We start from the raw sequence: 16,969 nt of genomic DNA on the forward strand, positions 1-16,969 counted from the left end.
ATAAATGCAACACACAATATGTAGGTATGCACACACATGCATGAAACTGATAGAAAACAAAATTTTTATAGCTTTTATCAGGTATTATTTTCCCAAAGAAAACATTAAAAAAGACATACAGATAGTTTTTAAAAAAGACTGTCATATTTAACAATGTAAAATTAGGTATGAATTTTTATATTATGACTCAGACATGTGAAGGACCTCTGAATTTGGTGATGTTAGGAGTAGGATCTCTTTTTTATCATGAACATTGTATATTCTCCCTTCTTAGATCACTTCAAAGGAAGTCTCACTTTTTTCCAGTGTATTTAAGATCTATTCCTTAAATAATAAGATATCTGGAAACAACAAAGAGTGGACTAGAAGTTCCAGATAGACAAAACAAGAATAATTGGTGCAAGACCAAAAGTAAATTCACACACACACCTGCAACAAACTAAAAACAAACAAAACACATTGAGCTCAGAAATAGAGGTTTGAAAAATTGACACATCCTTAATACTGTAGTAAAGAACACATGGAAAGTATTAATTGCAATGAAGTTCACTTTTCAATCAGCTTAAAACCAGATCAGATATTCACAAGCCCAGGAAGTCTTCAGGAAAGCATTTAAAAGGTAATAAAAACTTGTGTATATGACATTCTTTAATTTTCCTTTAATGTACTTGTCAGGAGAAGAGAAAAAAATCCACAGGGATTATGGCATACCCTTATATTCCCCGGTCTGATGCAGCTGGTTTTGCAAGATTTTCCATTTTATTGTCTCTTCCTTTTTTAGAATTTAGGTAAAAACTTACTAAAATGATAGAAAGGTGCAATATAAGAAAAAAGAAAGAAGTTTGCTATGTTCCAGAGAAGCTTAGAATTAAAAGTGACACTTAGTCCTCTGGTTTGTAATCAGTTTGGCACTGGTTAAAGTAGCTTATATTTCAGATGGATATCTGGAAGATATTTAATGAGCAAGGAAGCTACCATTTTGAAAATAGGGGGTAAAATAGTCATATGTATCACACCTTGGATCATTTTTTCTCCCTTTTTGTTTAACAAGTCCAATTGTAAGATCATGTAATACTTTATGTTTCCCTCCAGAGGTTATTTTCTTCATTCTGAGCTGATAATTCAACCAGCTCAGGTACACAGTAAACCTAAATATTTCTTTCATAAAAATAGTATGAAAATTTAGCATATTTTAATGCATTGCAGAGCAGTGGGAACCTGGTACTTTATCTATAAGACAGTGGGAAGATTAGGCATGTCCTCCAATATTCCTTGTACCTATAAACCAGACTCTTTTCTGGTTTTCTCTGAATACTAATGCATGGTACAACAAAAGCAGGTCTGCACAGTGGCAGATTTGTCTTCTATATGGAAACATAAAGATAGAAAGAGGCATTTTGGATTCTCTAAACTTACCAACATATCCCATTTGAAGCTGCACACCACAAACTGAAAAATCTATATGAAATAATTTAGACATGTTTAAAATTTGGTATTTTGAAACCAACAGAAGTTAAAACTTTTTTTGCAGAGAGGACCATCTCCCAATAAGAATGAAAGATAATGCATTTTGATAATTATTTGAGTTAAACAGGATATTTGCCAAGTAGAAGCTTCATTTAAAATTGTCTCTTCAGCCCTCACAGTCACAAGACAATGGCTTATTACTGTTTCTCTTTGTGAACTAGGAGGCAAGTCTGATATAGTCAGGGTGTTATTCCCAATTGAAAAGGCAAACAATTGAACTCCCTGAAAAAAGAGTGAAACAGGTTAATCTATTGTAATGAATTGATAGTCTGTTTTAAGAAATCTTTTTCTTTGAAGAAAGTATATCTATTGAAAGTCTGAAAAACAACACTTAATTTTGAATATAGTAAAATTGATTTTGGTATGTTTGCACAGTGACTCCCTTTCTAATAGTTGAAAATCAGTAACACACTTGGGGTTTCAATGCCAGAAAGTGTTTGAGGCCCTGGAAGTCCATATGCACTTTCTATAGACACTTGATAGAGAACAGGTATCATAACTGAGAGTCAGCTAGAGATCTAGAGCATTTGGGAGTACTCTGCACAGCAGGGTTTACATTGGGAAGAGGCTATTTTGAAGAGAAGAAAGATTCCTTGCTTTATACTCTGGTGATTAATGGGGCACTATTCATCCAAGTACCTCAGATCAGACTAAGGCTGTCTGAAGATTTTTCTGTGCTCAGTATGCTGTTCTCTTAAATTCACCAATGATTCTTCAATAATTAGTCATTTTATCCAACTGATCCTCTGAGAATTTTTTCCTCCCATCTATTCAGAGATCAAATATTTAAAAGTCACTTTGTTCATCCATCATAAATAAAATCATGGCATATTTAGGAAAATGGATGGAATTGTAGAACATTATATTCACTGAAATATGCCATATATGCAACAAGAAATATGTATGTTTTCTCTCATGTGTAGATACAAGAGAGAAAAATAAAAAATTTGATTGCATTAAAATAGAAGAAAAGGACTGGGGATCTAGCTAAGTTCATAGAGTGCTTCACTTACAATCATCAGGCCCTGGTTTCAATCTCCAGTACCACATAAAGAAAAAAATAAAATAAAAGACCAATGATGGAAACAAAGTTTCTTGTAGCAGTGTTGCACAGAAACAATTGAATTCACTGTGAAATTTCTATCTTTTGGGGAGATGCACAGGAATTCTGCATAAGAAATATTTTAATCATTACAAAATTTCTTAATTATCAATATAGAAAAATTATTTAATAAATAGAGAGAGAGTAGGTGAATGCAATAAATTAATCATTGTTAATATATGATGTGACACAAACAAGCCCACTGGAAAACCTTTGGCAGAATGGGTACATTTATATGTACATCCGTCAAGATGTTCTTTGAAGATAGCACAGAATATTTTTCCCTTGGAAGGGCCTTATCTAAAGGGAATAAATCTGAGTAACTACCATTTGTTTAACAGAGTGTGAGAGATCTAAACCCATACATTTTTAACCCTTCCAAAACAATTTACCACTGCAGTAAAAAGATATTTCATGACATGATGCATTTTATGAAATATGACTCCTGCACTACTAGCATTGGAATAAACTTCAAAAAATATATATTTTTTTGTAGTTCAGTGCTTTGTGACTCGGAGGATTCTGTATGAAAAACTGGAATGAACCTGCTGTTTGGAATAAAGACTTACATGGAAATTTGAAAAACGTGTGACTACTAGAACTGGACTGTTCTATATTTATGAAATACAATTTTGGTCAAAAATAGGTGAATTAAATTATTCTTCTTGTGAAAAGACTGAAAAGACTTTGAATGAAACCACCTGGGAAGGCAGGAAATATAAAATTTCTTTGTGCTAATGAAATAGTAACTTTGGAGCTGGGAATTCTGAGGAAAATGAATGATCAGAATGGGAACAAAAGGCAGTATGGCAGCCTAGTAGTTCCTAGGTAAAGGATTTACATAAACGAGAAGTATTTTTCAGAGCACAAGAGAGTGGCCAAGTTCCAGAGAAGGCAAGCAGAAATTTGAGGTTATAACCTTTCCTTCAGGTAGAGATACACTCAGGGTATCTCAAGCTAAAAGGACACTAAGCCAAAAGATAAGGTCTGATATTTTGTTGGTACCCAAAATTGGTATCTTTCCATAATGATTGATGCCCTATTCAGGCTTGGTGAGAAATTGTGGATATCTGCATATACATGTTAATATATAGATTCAAATCATATGATTACATGAACTGTTATGTCTGATCATTTGCCAACCCACAATACTAAACGTCTTCACATGTTTGTCATCTTTCAGGTCACCTTTACTGAACTGATTGAAGAAAGAACAATTTCTTCTGATAGTGCTGCCATACAACACAGGAAAGTCCTGGTAATTCTGTGTATTTCAGAAAACCTCACAGAAATTCTGTATAAATAGTATTTCACATGCCAAAGTACTTCTTTAATTATCAACATAAAACATCTTTGGAGAATAAAAACGTAGAATAGCTGACTGCAATTATTATACCCATTGAGAGATTGTACAATGTGACACACACAAGTCCATCAAAGATCCTGGCAGAAAGATAAAAATGACATGTAGAGGCAATGGTTTTTCAATAAAAATAACAACATTATTTTCCCCAGTGTCTGTGGAGTATTAGTGTTAAGGGAACAAATATTCCTAAGTCAGTCCTGTAGCACTAAACTATGTTTATTTTTCCAATGGAACTACTTCAAATACACAGTACATTTATCTTATAAAGGTCATGATTTTTACAGTCAAGACAGGTTCTGCTGATGGATCAGAGAAAATTCTTGGAGATCAGAATTTAGTTTATGACAGAACCAGTGCCCCTGAAGGTAGAACCTGAAGAGAAATACCTCATGGAGCTATGAGTGCAGAGCTGCAGGGGGGATCTGCTAAAACTTAACAGGTGTATGTCATGTCAGTTTTGGAAGACCACTGACATAAAAAAATTAATCCATGAGAATATCAAAGGTCTTGAAGGCCCATCCCTCTCCACAGTGTACAAAACCCATACAATTGGAAATTTAAGACTTAATATCTCCCTCTGAATTATAATTTTGCTTTAAATTGATTCCACTTTTCTACTTCCCTTATTTCTCATTTTTAAATTGGAATGATTAATTTTGTCAATTTTTAGCGGTTTATATACATACACAAAAACATACACACACATAAATATCTTCCCTTGAGTCTCAAAAGGGTTTTTAAAACTGTACTGTTTTTCAGTACTAGGAATTGTACTCAGTGGCAGTCTAACACTGAACTATATCTTTATTGATTTTATCATTTAAAATCTTGAGAAAAGTTCTTGCTTAGGATGGCCTCAAATTTATGATCCCCATTTCTCAACTGGGTTGCATTCTTTTTCTGGTGCACTCAGTACTATCTAGTCACAAGAATATTTGAAAACAAAAGTCTGAGATATTATGTAATAAATCATAATTCCTTTTTCAATATATACATACTTAGACAAAATTTGAGATATTACTAAATGGGGCAAACTCAGAAAAGAAGAATCTCATGCTGTGCCATAAAGTTGACAGACTGTCCTATAATTTAATATATCTGGAGCTCAAGTTTATAAATTAATAAATGCAAAATGAGAAACACAAGTTTTATATATACTTTTAAAAATTTATTTATTTTAAACAAATGGGGTACAACTTGTTTCTCTGGTTGTACATGATGTAGAGTCGTACAATTTGTGTAATCATACCTATACAAAGGAAAATAATGTCTGTCTCAATCTGTTATTTATTCTTCTTCCACCCCTTCCACCCCTCTTTTCTCTATACAATCCATCCTTCCTCCACTCTTGACTCCCTCCCATCCCCATTAGGTATCATTCTCTGCTTATCAGAGAAATCATTCAGCCTTTGTTATTTTGGGATTGTCTTATCTCACCTGGCATGATATTCTCCATCTTCATCCATTTGCCTGCAAATGCCATAAATGTATTCTTCTTTATGGATGAGTAATATTTCATTGTGTACATGTACCACAGTTTCTTTATTTATTTAGCAGTTGAAGGGTATCTATGTTGGTTCCACAATCTAGCTATTGTGAATTGAGCAGCCATGAACCTTGATGTGGTTGCATCACTGTAATATGCTGATTTTAAGTTCTTTGTGTATAGGCCAGGGAGTGGGATAGCTGGGTCAAATGGTGGTTCCATTCCAAGTTTTTGAAGGAATCTCCACACTGCTTTCAAGAGTGGTTGCAATAATTTGCAACCCCACCAGCAATGTATGAATGTACCTTTTTCCCCACATCCTTTTCAACACCTATTGTTGCTTATATTCTTGTTAACTACCATTATAATTGGGGTGAGATAAAATCTTGTGGTAGTTTTGATTAACATTTCTGTAATTACTAGAGATGTTGAACTTTTATTATTTATTTGTTGATTTATTGTAGATCTTCTTCTGTGAAGAGTCTGTTCATTTCCTTAACCCATTTGTTGATTGGATTATATGTATTCTTGGGGTAAAGTTTTTTGAGTTCTTTATAGATTCTGGAGATAAGTGCTGTATCTGAAGTATGTATGGCATATATTTTCTCCCACTCTCTAGGCTCTCTTTTCACATTGCTGATAGTTTCCATTGCTGAGAAAAAGCATTTTAATTTGAATGTTTCCCAATTATTGATTCCTGCTTGTATTTCTTGTGCTTTGGGAGTCATGGTAAGGAAGTGTGGTCCTAAGCTGACATGATGAAGATATGGACAACACACCCACACCAAGGCACATTATATTGAAAATACATAACATACAAAATAAAAATAAAATTTTATTTTATTTTTAAAATAAAAAATACAAATTACATTCAAGGAGAAACCAATATGAATAACAACAGAATTCTCAACCTAAACCCTAAAAGTTAGAAGGACCTGGAACAGTATTTTTCCAGCTCTGAAAGAAATTGGATGCCAAGAATCTTAAATCCAGCAAAATTTACCTTCAAATTTGATGATGAAATTCCATACTTTCATGATAAACAAAACTAAAAGAATTTACAATTAGAAACCTGGCACTACAGAACATTCTCAGCAAAATATTCCATGAGGAAGAAATGAAAAAAAAAGATGTAAGTCAGCAAAGGGAGGAATAAACCTAAAGGAATAGCCAAATAAAGGAGAACTCAATCCAAGTTAAAAACCAAAAATTAGCCAAAATGACCATGTATAAAAACCATAACTCAATAATAACCCTGAATGTTAATGGCCTGAACTCATCAATCTAAAGACAGACTGGCAGACTGGAATAAAAGAAAGACCCAATAATATGCTGCCTTAAAAGACTCATCTCATAGAAAAGGATACCCACAGACTAAAGGTAAAGGACAGAAAAAACATATTATATATACTTTTAATATGACTATTTTATTTTAATTTTCATATTGTAGTACATTTAAAATAACGGAGTCCATTTATTTAACCTTTTATTACTAATAGATATTTGAATTTTTTCCAGTGTGTACATAATGCTGCAGTAATTTTTCTTTTGCATGGTGAACATATATAGGCATTCCTACTAGATATATGCCTAAGAATGAACTCATTGAGCAACACTAGAAGCATATGTCCATCTCTACATGATATCACCAGAGATTTCAAAAGTGGTTGTAATAATCCACATGCATATCCCGGCACAGTTTTGCATGCTTGTAATCACAGTGGTTCGGGATGATGAGGTAGGACTATCATGAGTTCAATCAGTTTCAGCAAATGAGAGGCAGTCTCTAAATAAAATTCAAAAATAGGGCTGGGGTTGTGATGCAGTGGTCAAATGCTCCTGAGCTCTATACCTGGTACAAAAACAATTCACAAACAGAAATTTATAAGATTCCACATATTCTATCTCCTTTCAAGTCTTTTTTGTTCTTTTTAGATATACAGGACAATAAAGTGCATTTTGAAATATAACACATACATGGAATATATAATGCATGTAATAAATACATGGAGTTTAACAGTCTAATTAGGTTCTGATTGTTGTGCTAGGACATGATGTGGAGTTTTATTGGTTTTATATTCATATATAAACATAGAAAATTTATACCTGATTTATTCTACAGAATTTTCTATTCCTCTTCCTTTTCATTATCCCTATTTGGCTAGTCCAATGAACTTTTATTATTTCCTCCTTATTGTGTGTTAGAATCCACATATCTTAGAGAACTTTTGCCCTTTATATTTTGTGATTGGTTTACTTCATGCAGCATGCTAGTGTCCAGTTTCAAAATTTTTAGAGTGATATTACTAATTCTTAAAATTTTGATTTATTTTCTATAAAAATTTGATGGTGTTTTGGTTCTGGTTTTATATGCTGTGTAGATTTAAACATACTAATATGCCATCAAACAAAATTGTGTTAGTTTACCTTCCTAAAATTTAAAATATTTTGTTTTATTTGAAAGATCTACCTTGTAGTTATATGTTTTGTACTTAAAGATTGCTAACTCATATTTGACAAGTCATTGTCTCTAGGAATCTTGAAAGGGTGTTTAAATAACAATTTATTGGTTTACTACTTTTTACATATGAGGCATCATTGGTGTAATACTAGGCATGGTTTAATTTTTATTATGGTTTAGATCTCACTGACAAGACAAGTTAAGTACACTGTATGCATACATGAACCTCTTCTCTTTCACATGATATTTTCTCCAGAAAATAAACAGTTTCTCTCCTTCCAACATAATATAAAATACTAATTTTTAATTCTTTTCATTTTTTAAAATTTTTACTTTTACAGACTGCATTCTGATTCACTTACACAAATGGTATACAAATTTTAATTTCTATGGTTGTACAAGCTATAGATTGACACCATTTGCCCAATCATATGTCTACATAGGGTAATGATGTCTGTCTCATTTCAGGTAAGTTAAAGGCTAATTTTGATGAGATCATGTTGATGGAGTAGAAAATATAGACTCTCAAAAAAGGACAGAGTAGGTAAAGATATCACTGGGCATAAACTTCATCTTTTTGTTTGAGACTGAGCAGAGATGCTAAGGTGTCTTTCATCAGATATGCTCTGATTCCAATCATGTGATCTATCTAAACATTGCTGTTCTACTATTCCTCTTGCAAGCATGAAAGAGTGTGTATATACAAAGAGGATTCACAAAAGTAAATTATGCAATTCAGTGAGTAAGTTCTTTTCGTCAGGACAAAAGCAATGTATTCCAAAGAATATACATGATTTGAATAAACGTGTATGTCTGAAACTACAAGAAAATGAAACAAATATCATGAATCTGTAGTGAGAATTTATGCATTTATTCAAACAATTATTTCTGAATATCATTTGCTAAGCTCTAAACTCAGATAATGACTGTCACTGTATAGAAAACAAACTGCATATACTGCCAAAAAGCAAACTTTTATGATTACTATATTCTCATTGTTTATGGGTTTGGATTAGACTTTCTCCATTTGAAATAACCTACATATAATCCAGTAAATCTCCGTTAATGATGGTGAAAATTTTCTGTGTTAGGAAAACTGTCAATTTCCAATTTTTTGTCAATTTTTGGTTGTCTGTCAGAGATGCTGGAGGCCCACCCACTACATTTCCTGATCTCCAGTAAAATTTTGCAAAGCAGGAAGCACACATTACCTGAGCAAACTCTACAAGTCCATCAGGGATGATACTATCAGCTAAAACAGCTGTTCACCTGGGTCTGTGATGTGCTTTTTTGTACCCTGTAATCTCCAAGCAATTACCTCATGAGGAATCTAGGTTGTTAGCTCAGTTTTTGAATAGTTACTTAACATGAAAGAGGGAAAAAACTTGTTTTGCTCCTGGGATGTCTTGTTTGAGCACTTAATTTGAAATGGAGAGAAAATAATATTTCTTCAGATACATCCTCTACATTAGGAGCAAATCAACCATTGAGAGCTTTGAAGGGATCACATATAGTTCTGTCTCTGGGTGGTTCTCTTTGCAGCTGAGTTGATATTTAATATCCAGAAAACTTTGTTTTCTCATCTCTAAAATGGGAATAATTTTAGAGGACACAGATGTATCATACTTGTCATGTGAGCTAGTAACACGAGTACGTGCTGTGGCCACAGCTGCCAAACCATCTGGAAATTGCTGTGCCAGTACTGATTGTTTATGTGCCACTCACGTAAATTTTCTTTCAAAAACTTGTGAAAACCTTTTCACTGTAGGCACCAATGACATTCACATTGCCAACATAAAAAGTTGAGTCTTCATGTCTAAATTCCAAATTCCTATTCTCTGTTGCTTCAAGGTGGTATAACTGTTTCCTTGAGCTGCTTTCACTGTGTCTCCCTAATAAAAGAGGTGTCTGTTCCATGCTTCTATCACCCACATTCAGCTATGTTTAGAAAATGACATAGAAACCTGTGTTTTTTGCTTTTTTATAAAGGAGGGTTGACATTGGTTCTAGCTGTTTTCATTCCTTGTTATAAACTGAACCAGGATATCCCCAGGTCTGAGAAAAGTCACCCCATAAACAATCAAATATATAAAAAGGTTTTGTTTATATGTAATATATGTGCATATTATATATATACATATAGGTTTAGGCTAGTCTCTTACCTGATTTGTTTTAGGTGAGAAACACAATTTCTTACCCCTATTTCTTCTCAGGTACAAAAAACAGGAGAGACACTGCCCTCAGTGAAAGCAGTGAGCTTTAAGCAGAAAGCTTCCAGTGGTGGGTTTTCTCCCTCCAGATGCTGGCCATGGTCCATTCCATTCCAGATACCAGAAAAAAAAGCAAAATACATTAAAAATTATATATATGCACACACACACACACACACACACACACACACACACACTCAGAAATCCTGCTTTTTTGAATAAGTGCCACTGTCCAAATTCTAAAATAATAAGAAATGTATGAGTCATGTGGTGTAGTAGAGGTGTTTGGACAATAAATTATATGCAACTTTTTTTTGTATTCTGGATTGAACCCAGAGTCAGTTAACCACTGAGCCACATCCCCAGCACATTTTAAATATTTTATTTAGTGACAGGTTCTTGCTAAGTTGCTGAAGCTGGCTTTGAAATTGTAATCTATCTATTTCAACCTTACAACCTGCTGGGATTACATGTGTGTGCCACCATGTCTGGCAAGAAAATTTATCTTGATTTCAAGCCCACTTGCTTATTTATGGGCTTTCATCATAGGAAGAAAAATATCATGGATTGGAAATTATGTCTAAGACCAAATTGCAAAATAAGGGGTTGATCTTTAATCCTGAATCCTCACTGACCAGTCAAGTGGAGAATAGGTCAGGAGTAGACTCCAGAAATTCTGTACTGTTTTTGAAGAATATCTTCAACCACTTCTTGAAGTTCTATATGAGCACATATATGCCAGCATTCCAGCACATTCCCAGCTTATGAAATGGATTGTGGAGAAGGATGATCATCAGGAGCATGAGTCCATGTATTGTTTTCTGACATAATGAGGGCTATGGTCTGTGTCTGTAGGTATCTCAGATCTTTCTTCCTGAACTGGTTTTTCTCTTAAACCAAGAGGTTCTTTACCACTAAGCTACATCCCTGGTACTTTTTATTTTTTATTTGGAACAGATGCTGAGTCTGGCCTTGAACTTGTGTCCAGTCTCATGAGTTGCTAAGATTACCAGTGTGTACCACCCTGGCTGAATCCTCCTGAATGTTCTAAATAAATGGGAAGCAAAATGTGAAATAGAGGACCCTGTCTCCCAGCCTATACCTTTATATATATGTCAGTAAAATTCTAAAATTCCACCTCCCTGTCCATATTCCCAGTGACAACTTCTTCTCTGATCAGTATTATCAATAATTTTCCCCTATTACATTTCAAATGAGTACATATTTTAATTAATTAATTAATTAACAAAGAACTGGGCAGAACATTATAAATATTTTTTTTTCTGGCTGAGTGCAATGGCTCATGCCTATACTCACAGAAACACAGTTGGCTAAGGGATGAAGATTTCAATTTCAAGGTCAACATCAGGAATTAAAATTGACATAGGCAACTTGGAAAGACTTTTCTCAAAATTGTAAATCTTGGACTTAGTGTGCAGCTCACATTTAATATTCCCATGAGACAAATCCACTGTACCATAGAAAAAGTAAAAAACAAAGGCTTTTATTGTTGTTGTTATTTATGAGTATTTCACATGATAGAAATTAGAGAAAAATCACTTGACCTTTGCAAAAATATGTGCTTGTGCTTCTTTTGTCTCCAAGGCCAGACACCTTGTCACATGTTTTTGTGTTGAGAAATCCCCTGATGGAATTTATGTCAGAAGGTTCTCCTTACCCTCTCTGGTATTTTCCTGGTACTGTGTTTCAGAACTGTCTGATATGAGAATCTCACAGCTGACACACCTAAAGTCTCTAGAGAGTCCATTGAATATCAATACTTGGATCTTATCTTTTAAGAGAGCAGACTAAATTTACAGACTCTAGTTTTCAGGGAAGTAGTTGAGTGCCCTAAAATCTGGGAGAAATCTCCTGGTATGTCCTTCATCAAAGGTCACTTCAGTTGTTCCCTGACCTTGGCTTCCATACATTCTGCTATAATGAAGAAAATAATGCAAACATTTATTGAACATACTGATTTTAAATACTTTGGTAATGCACCCAGAATTATTATTATTGTGTTAATTTTTAAAGAACATTCAACTTTCAAAACTTTCTAAAAATTGACTCTACTGAAATTATATTCTAGCACAGTTTGCAAGTGTTTCTTTTATCCATATCCACATAATTGGAGTACTAGCTATTCTTCCATTTTTTGATAATAGCTGCACTCAGGCTGCAGAAGTTCTCTAGTTGAGTGCTGCACTAAATTTATGCTAAAAGTTAGGCTGCCTTTTACTCATTGAGAGGTGATGTAAACCTATTTTAAAAATAAGCAGGAGTATGCACTTTTAACCCCTTTTCTTCACTCTGGTGGAGATTGCAGCCCATGAAAATTCTTGCAAGCCAAAGTGGAGCCACATTTTTTGATATAGAGAAATATGCAACTATATATTTGTCATTGCTCCCAAAAACTAGGAGATTAGAATGTAGTACATTGAATGGAAAAAGTTGAATTTTGGACAAATTCCTTACAGAAAGAATTGGTTAGCCCTGGAGTTATTACTGAGGTGTGCTGAGGAAGAGGGATCATGGTGTACTTTACTACCAATTTGACTGTCAGTTGTAGACTGCATTTCCTTTGTTCACTCTTTGATGCTGGATAGATAGAAACTCAATTATTAGCAACATCATTTCACAGACTATGCTGGCAAATATCTTTTAGGGAAAAGTGGGACCTTTGAGATTTAACTCATCTTCTTCCCTCATCCCATGAAATAAAGCCCATGGATCTTGCATTTTCATAGAAAAACATTCTTTTTCTCTGATCTTGATACTTATGTATATCTAGTCTCTTTCTCTGTGTGTACCAGTTATATTAAAGTTCAAACTACAAATGATTTAGAGTTAAAAGTGATATATTTATGATCCAAAGTGTCTTCCTCTACTCAGGGTGACAGTGGATTTAAGCATCCTGCCCCAGTTTTAAGGATAATTAAGGAATGCTAATGTCATAGTATAACCCAACTTCTCCAACTGATCTGATGGTAGATTGTTTTATATGTTTCTAATTAATTTATAAATTTAAGAGAGATTCACAACAGGAGTAGATATTTATTTGGTTTATTCATGAGTAAATCTGGTCAGGAGGTTCATATTCTGCTATAGTTTTATAATCATCCCTCTTAATATCTGCTTTCTCTTGGGCAGTGCTGAGGTATAATTCCAGTGTTACACACATTCTGCACACAATCCCAACAACCTGGGCCGCTAGTTCTAATATCTACTTTTAGGTTATATTATATCATTTTTTCACATTAAGTACTTTTCTTGATATAATTGATTTTATATAGATAAATTATAGATTTAATTGCATTTAACAATAAAAACAATGTTTACATACATATGGATTTACCTATGTAATTTTCTCTATTGTGAATTCTTGATCTATAGATTACCACAATACTATAATTTTATAACATATACAAGTGCAGGTAATGATAACTGGTAACTTTGCTTTTACATTTCAGAGAGTTCTTGGCTAATTATATACATATGTATAATCTTCCAGGAGAATTTGAGATGTTTTTACTTTGTTCCCTTCTTAAATTTTGCTGGGTTATTATTATAGATTGGCTTGGGGAAAACAGTCAACTTTTTAATGATAGTTTTACCATCTATACATAGGATGTGCAATTTGTTCTTTGATGTACTTATGTGTATTTGTATTTTCTCAAATTCTGCATGTTTTCAAATATGCTTTTATATGAAACACAACATTCATGTGACATATTTATAAAATATTCTTGGTGTTTTTTTAGTATTTGTAAAACTGGATATAACAGAAAATGTTTCTGGTTCCTAGAACCATTATTTTCCACAGTTTAGTAATTCTATCTTTCTAAATGTACATCCCCTTTAATCATGACCCTGGATTTTAACTCTGGAGGAACATTATTATGTTCTCATATGTCTAAGAGTGTCATTTCACACTTTGTGTTGGCAGTGGTGTATCACATGTTTGTTTTAAAAAGTACAGTTTCTGAACATGGAGAATAACAGTTTAAACTATATTTTCTCTTTATGAGAATGCCTTTTGCACATGATTATCAATATTACTTAATTTTGTGTACATGATGTGGTTTTATTTTATATTACCTAATTTCTAAATATGTTTAGTTTTTCATGATTATGTAACACATCATGTTCAAAAGTTCAACTCATTAAATTTGTCTAAAAAAGTTACCCTGAGTTTACCAATCATCAGTGGAGAGCTGAACCAGGAGTCGTGTTGAAAGTACACTACACCTGTGCCAATGGGCAGTGGAAACCCAGATCAGGGACATTATGACCAGACCTGCACAAACCTATCTAAGCCTAGCAAAGACTTAACTGAGCTTAATTAACACAGGGAAAATAAGAAAATGAGAGCATTTTGCACTGCTAAACTCCAGATTTAAGGTTACAGAGAAGCCAACTCTCTCCAATGCTGTGAGTCCTGTGGCTCAAAGGAACTCATGAGGCCAGCTACATTGAATCAAATGATGATTTAATTGGCATCAGGACACTTGACCCTCTGATTTCCTGTCTGACTGTTCTTTGGCACTTCCAAGACACAGAACCCACTTTTCCCTTGCACCCACCTAGTTTGGCACCTGCTGAGTCACGGGCATCAACCCACTGCAGTACTCTTCCTGTTCCTGGCACTGCCAGTTGTCTGACATACAAGTGGTTCTGGTCTGCCTTACCTGAGTTGTTCCTGTGATCACAATGTTTCTGGGCCCCTATAAACCAGGGTCCTTATCTGCCAACCCCTTCAGCCTCACACCCTGCCTACCACTTGACCTAATAAACCTGCAGCTTTACTGTTTTGTGCTTAGTCCAGCTTGCCATATGGCAACATCCCTGCCAGACCAACCTGAAACTTCATTGCTATCTGGCCCACAGCCTGTCTCAACCAGACCACCATTTTATCACCTGACCTTTCCAGTCTATCACAGATTGACATTTACCAAGCTTTAGATGAGTATTGTCTCAACAATGCCAGCAACTCAACACAAATTAAAGCAACTAGAACCTCACTAATACTAAGTCCATGCAACCAGGAATTCCACCTATGGGAACTTCTCTCAAAGGGGAGAACACACTGATAATGAACAGCTCTTACCATTCCACCCCTTACCAATCTCAAAAGAAAAAGTTTAGATATCTTAGAATGCCACTGGAAACTTGGTGAACAAAATACTAAAAAGAAAGAACTCAACAGGTTATGCCCATACACCCACATTAAATTCACACCTCAAGAAAAAATGAAATTAGTTGATAACAGACAGCAAAAATATATTCTCACTCTTTGTCAAACACAGTCAAAATAACTCCATAATTTCTTAACTTTTCATTCAGATTGTACACTTTTTTTTTCTTGGTTATGATTTGTGTTGTTTTGTTTTACTTCAATTTGTACTAATTTGTTCAAGAACACCTATCCATATAAAGATTTGTTTTTCTTTCCTAATTTCTATCCTTTTTGTTGAAGGTGATTATTTTTCATAATCAATGTTTTGCACATCAAGGTTTTGATTAGCATAGCTTGATTTTGTTTTGTATTCTTTTTTACAGCACTGTATTCTATATTTCTCTTTTATCCCCTTCCCTATTCTATTGTGAACCAGATTCTATCCTCACTCTTGCTTTATATTCTTTCTTCTATATTTCTCTCTCTTCCTCCTTAACACATCCTATGTCAGCACTGCATCTGCTCTTTACCCTTTAAAATTGCAAACATTTTCTACCTTTCTTTCCCTGCTCTTCTCATACTGAATTCTGTCCTTAATATCTCGTAATATTACTTGATGTATGTAATGTCCTCCCCTACCACCAATTACAGAGCAGTAATTAATATGGCAGAACTCATAAACAACACCTATTGTTTGACTTTGTGCCAGACATAATTTATGATTACAGAAGGAAATTGCTGATACTTCTTTATCTGCATATTATACCAAGTAACACTGTATATGTCAAAATAAAAATGAAGTACCTAATGTACTGCTATATATTGTTGGCATAGGTTTTTGCTATCATTTGTCTCTGTCCCCATATTGTAAGGTCCTTATAACAGAGGGACACTATAAACTCATAAGGTAGAAACTCTATTGCTTCATATCCATCCAGATATTTGGGTGAACACTCAAACAATATGAGAAATGAATGGAACAAACCATACCAAACAATATAGAATACCTCAACATCGGATTCCATTGACACAACAATGGAGGAAATGTCAGAGATGTTATATACTGATCTATGAAGTAAAATATGACAAAATAAATCAAAGCAGAGAGAAAATACAAGATTAAAGGTAACTTCAATAAGGAAATATAGATCTTTTGGAAGAATTATTTGGAAATTCTCAACATGAAAGCATTTGTAAATCAAATTGAAAATCCAAGGAAAGCATCACCAACAGATGAGACCACAAGAAGATAGATTTTTGAGGACTTGTAGACAAACTATAAAATCTTAAAGAAAAAGAGGACTACAGATAAATGATTTTAAGGTTCTATGAACAGAAATTTTAAGATGAAGATTCTGAAATATAAACTAAATAATGCACAATATTAACAATAAAATAACATCAGGAAATTACCCAAGTCTTAAAAACAAAATGAAAAATCAAATACATAAGTTATACAGGACTCCAGATAAACAATATTGCAAGAGACTCATTTGAAGACACATCATTTTGAAAGTGCCCAATATACAGATCTTAAAGCAGCATGATTAAAAGAGTGTTCTCTTTTTAAGAAAAACAAATGCAAATCTTGGCTAATATTTTAACCCAGACCCTGAAAGGTAGGAGGTTTTAGAATACCAT

The sequence above is a fragment of the Sciurus carolinensis genome, unplaced genomic scaffold (assembly GCF_902686445.1).
Source record: "Sciurus carolinensis unplaced genomic scaffold, mSciCar1.2, whole genome shotgun sequence".
NCBI lineage: Eukaryota > Metazoa > Chordata > Mammalia > Rodentia > Sciuridae > Sciurus > Sciurus carolinensis.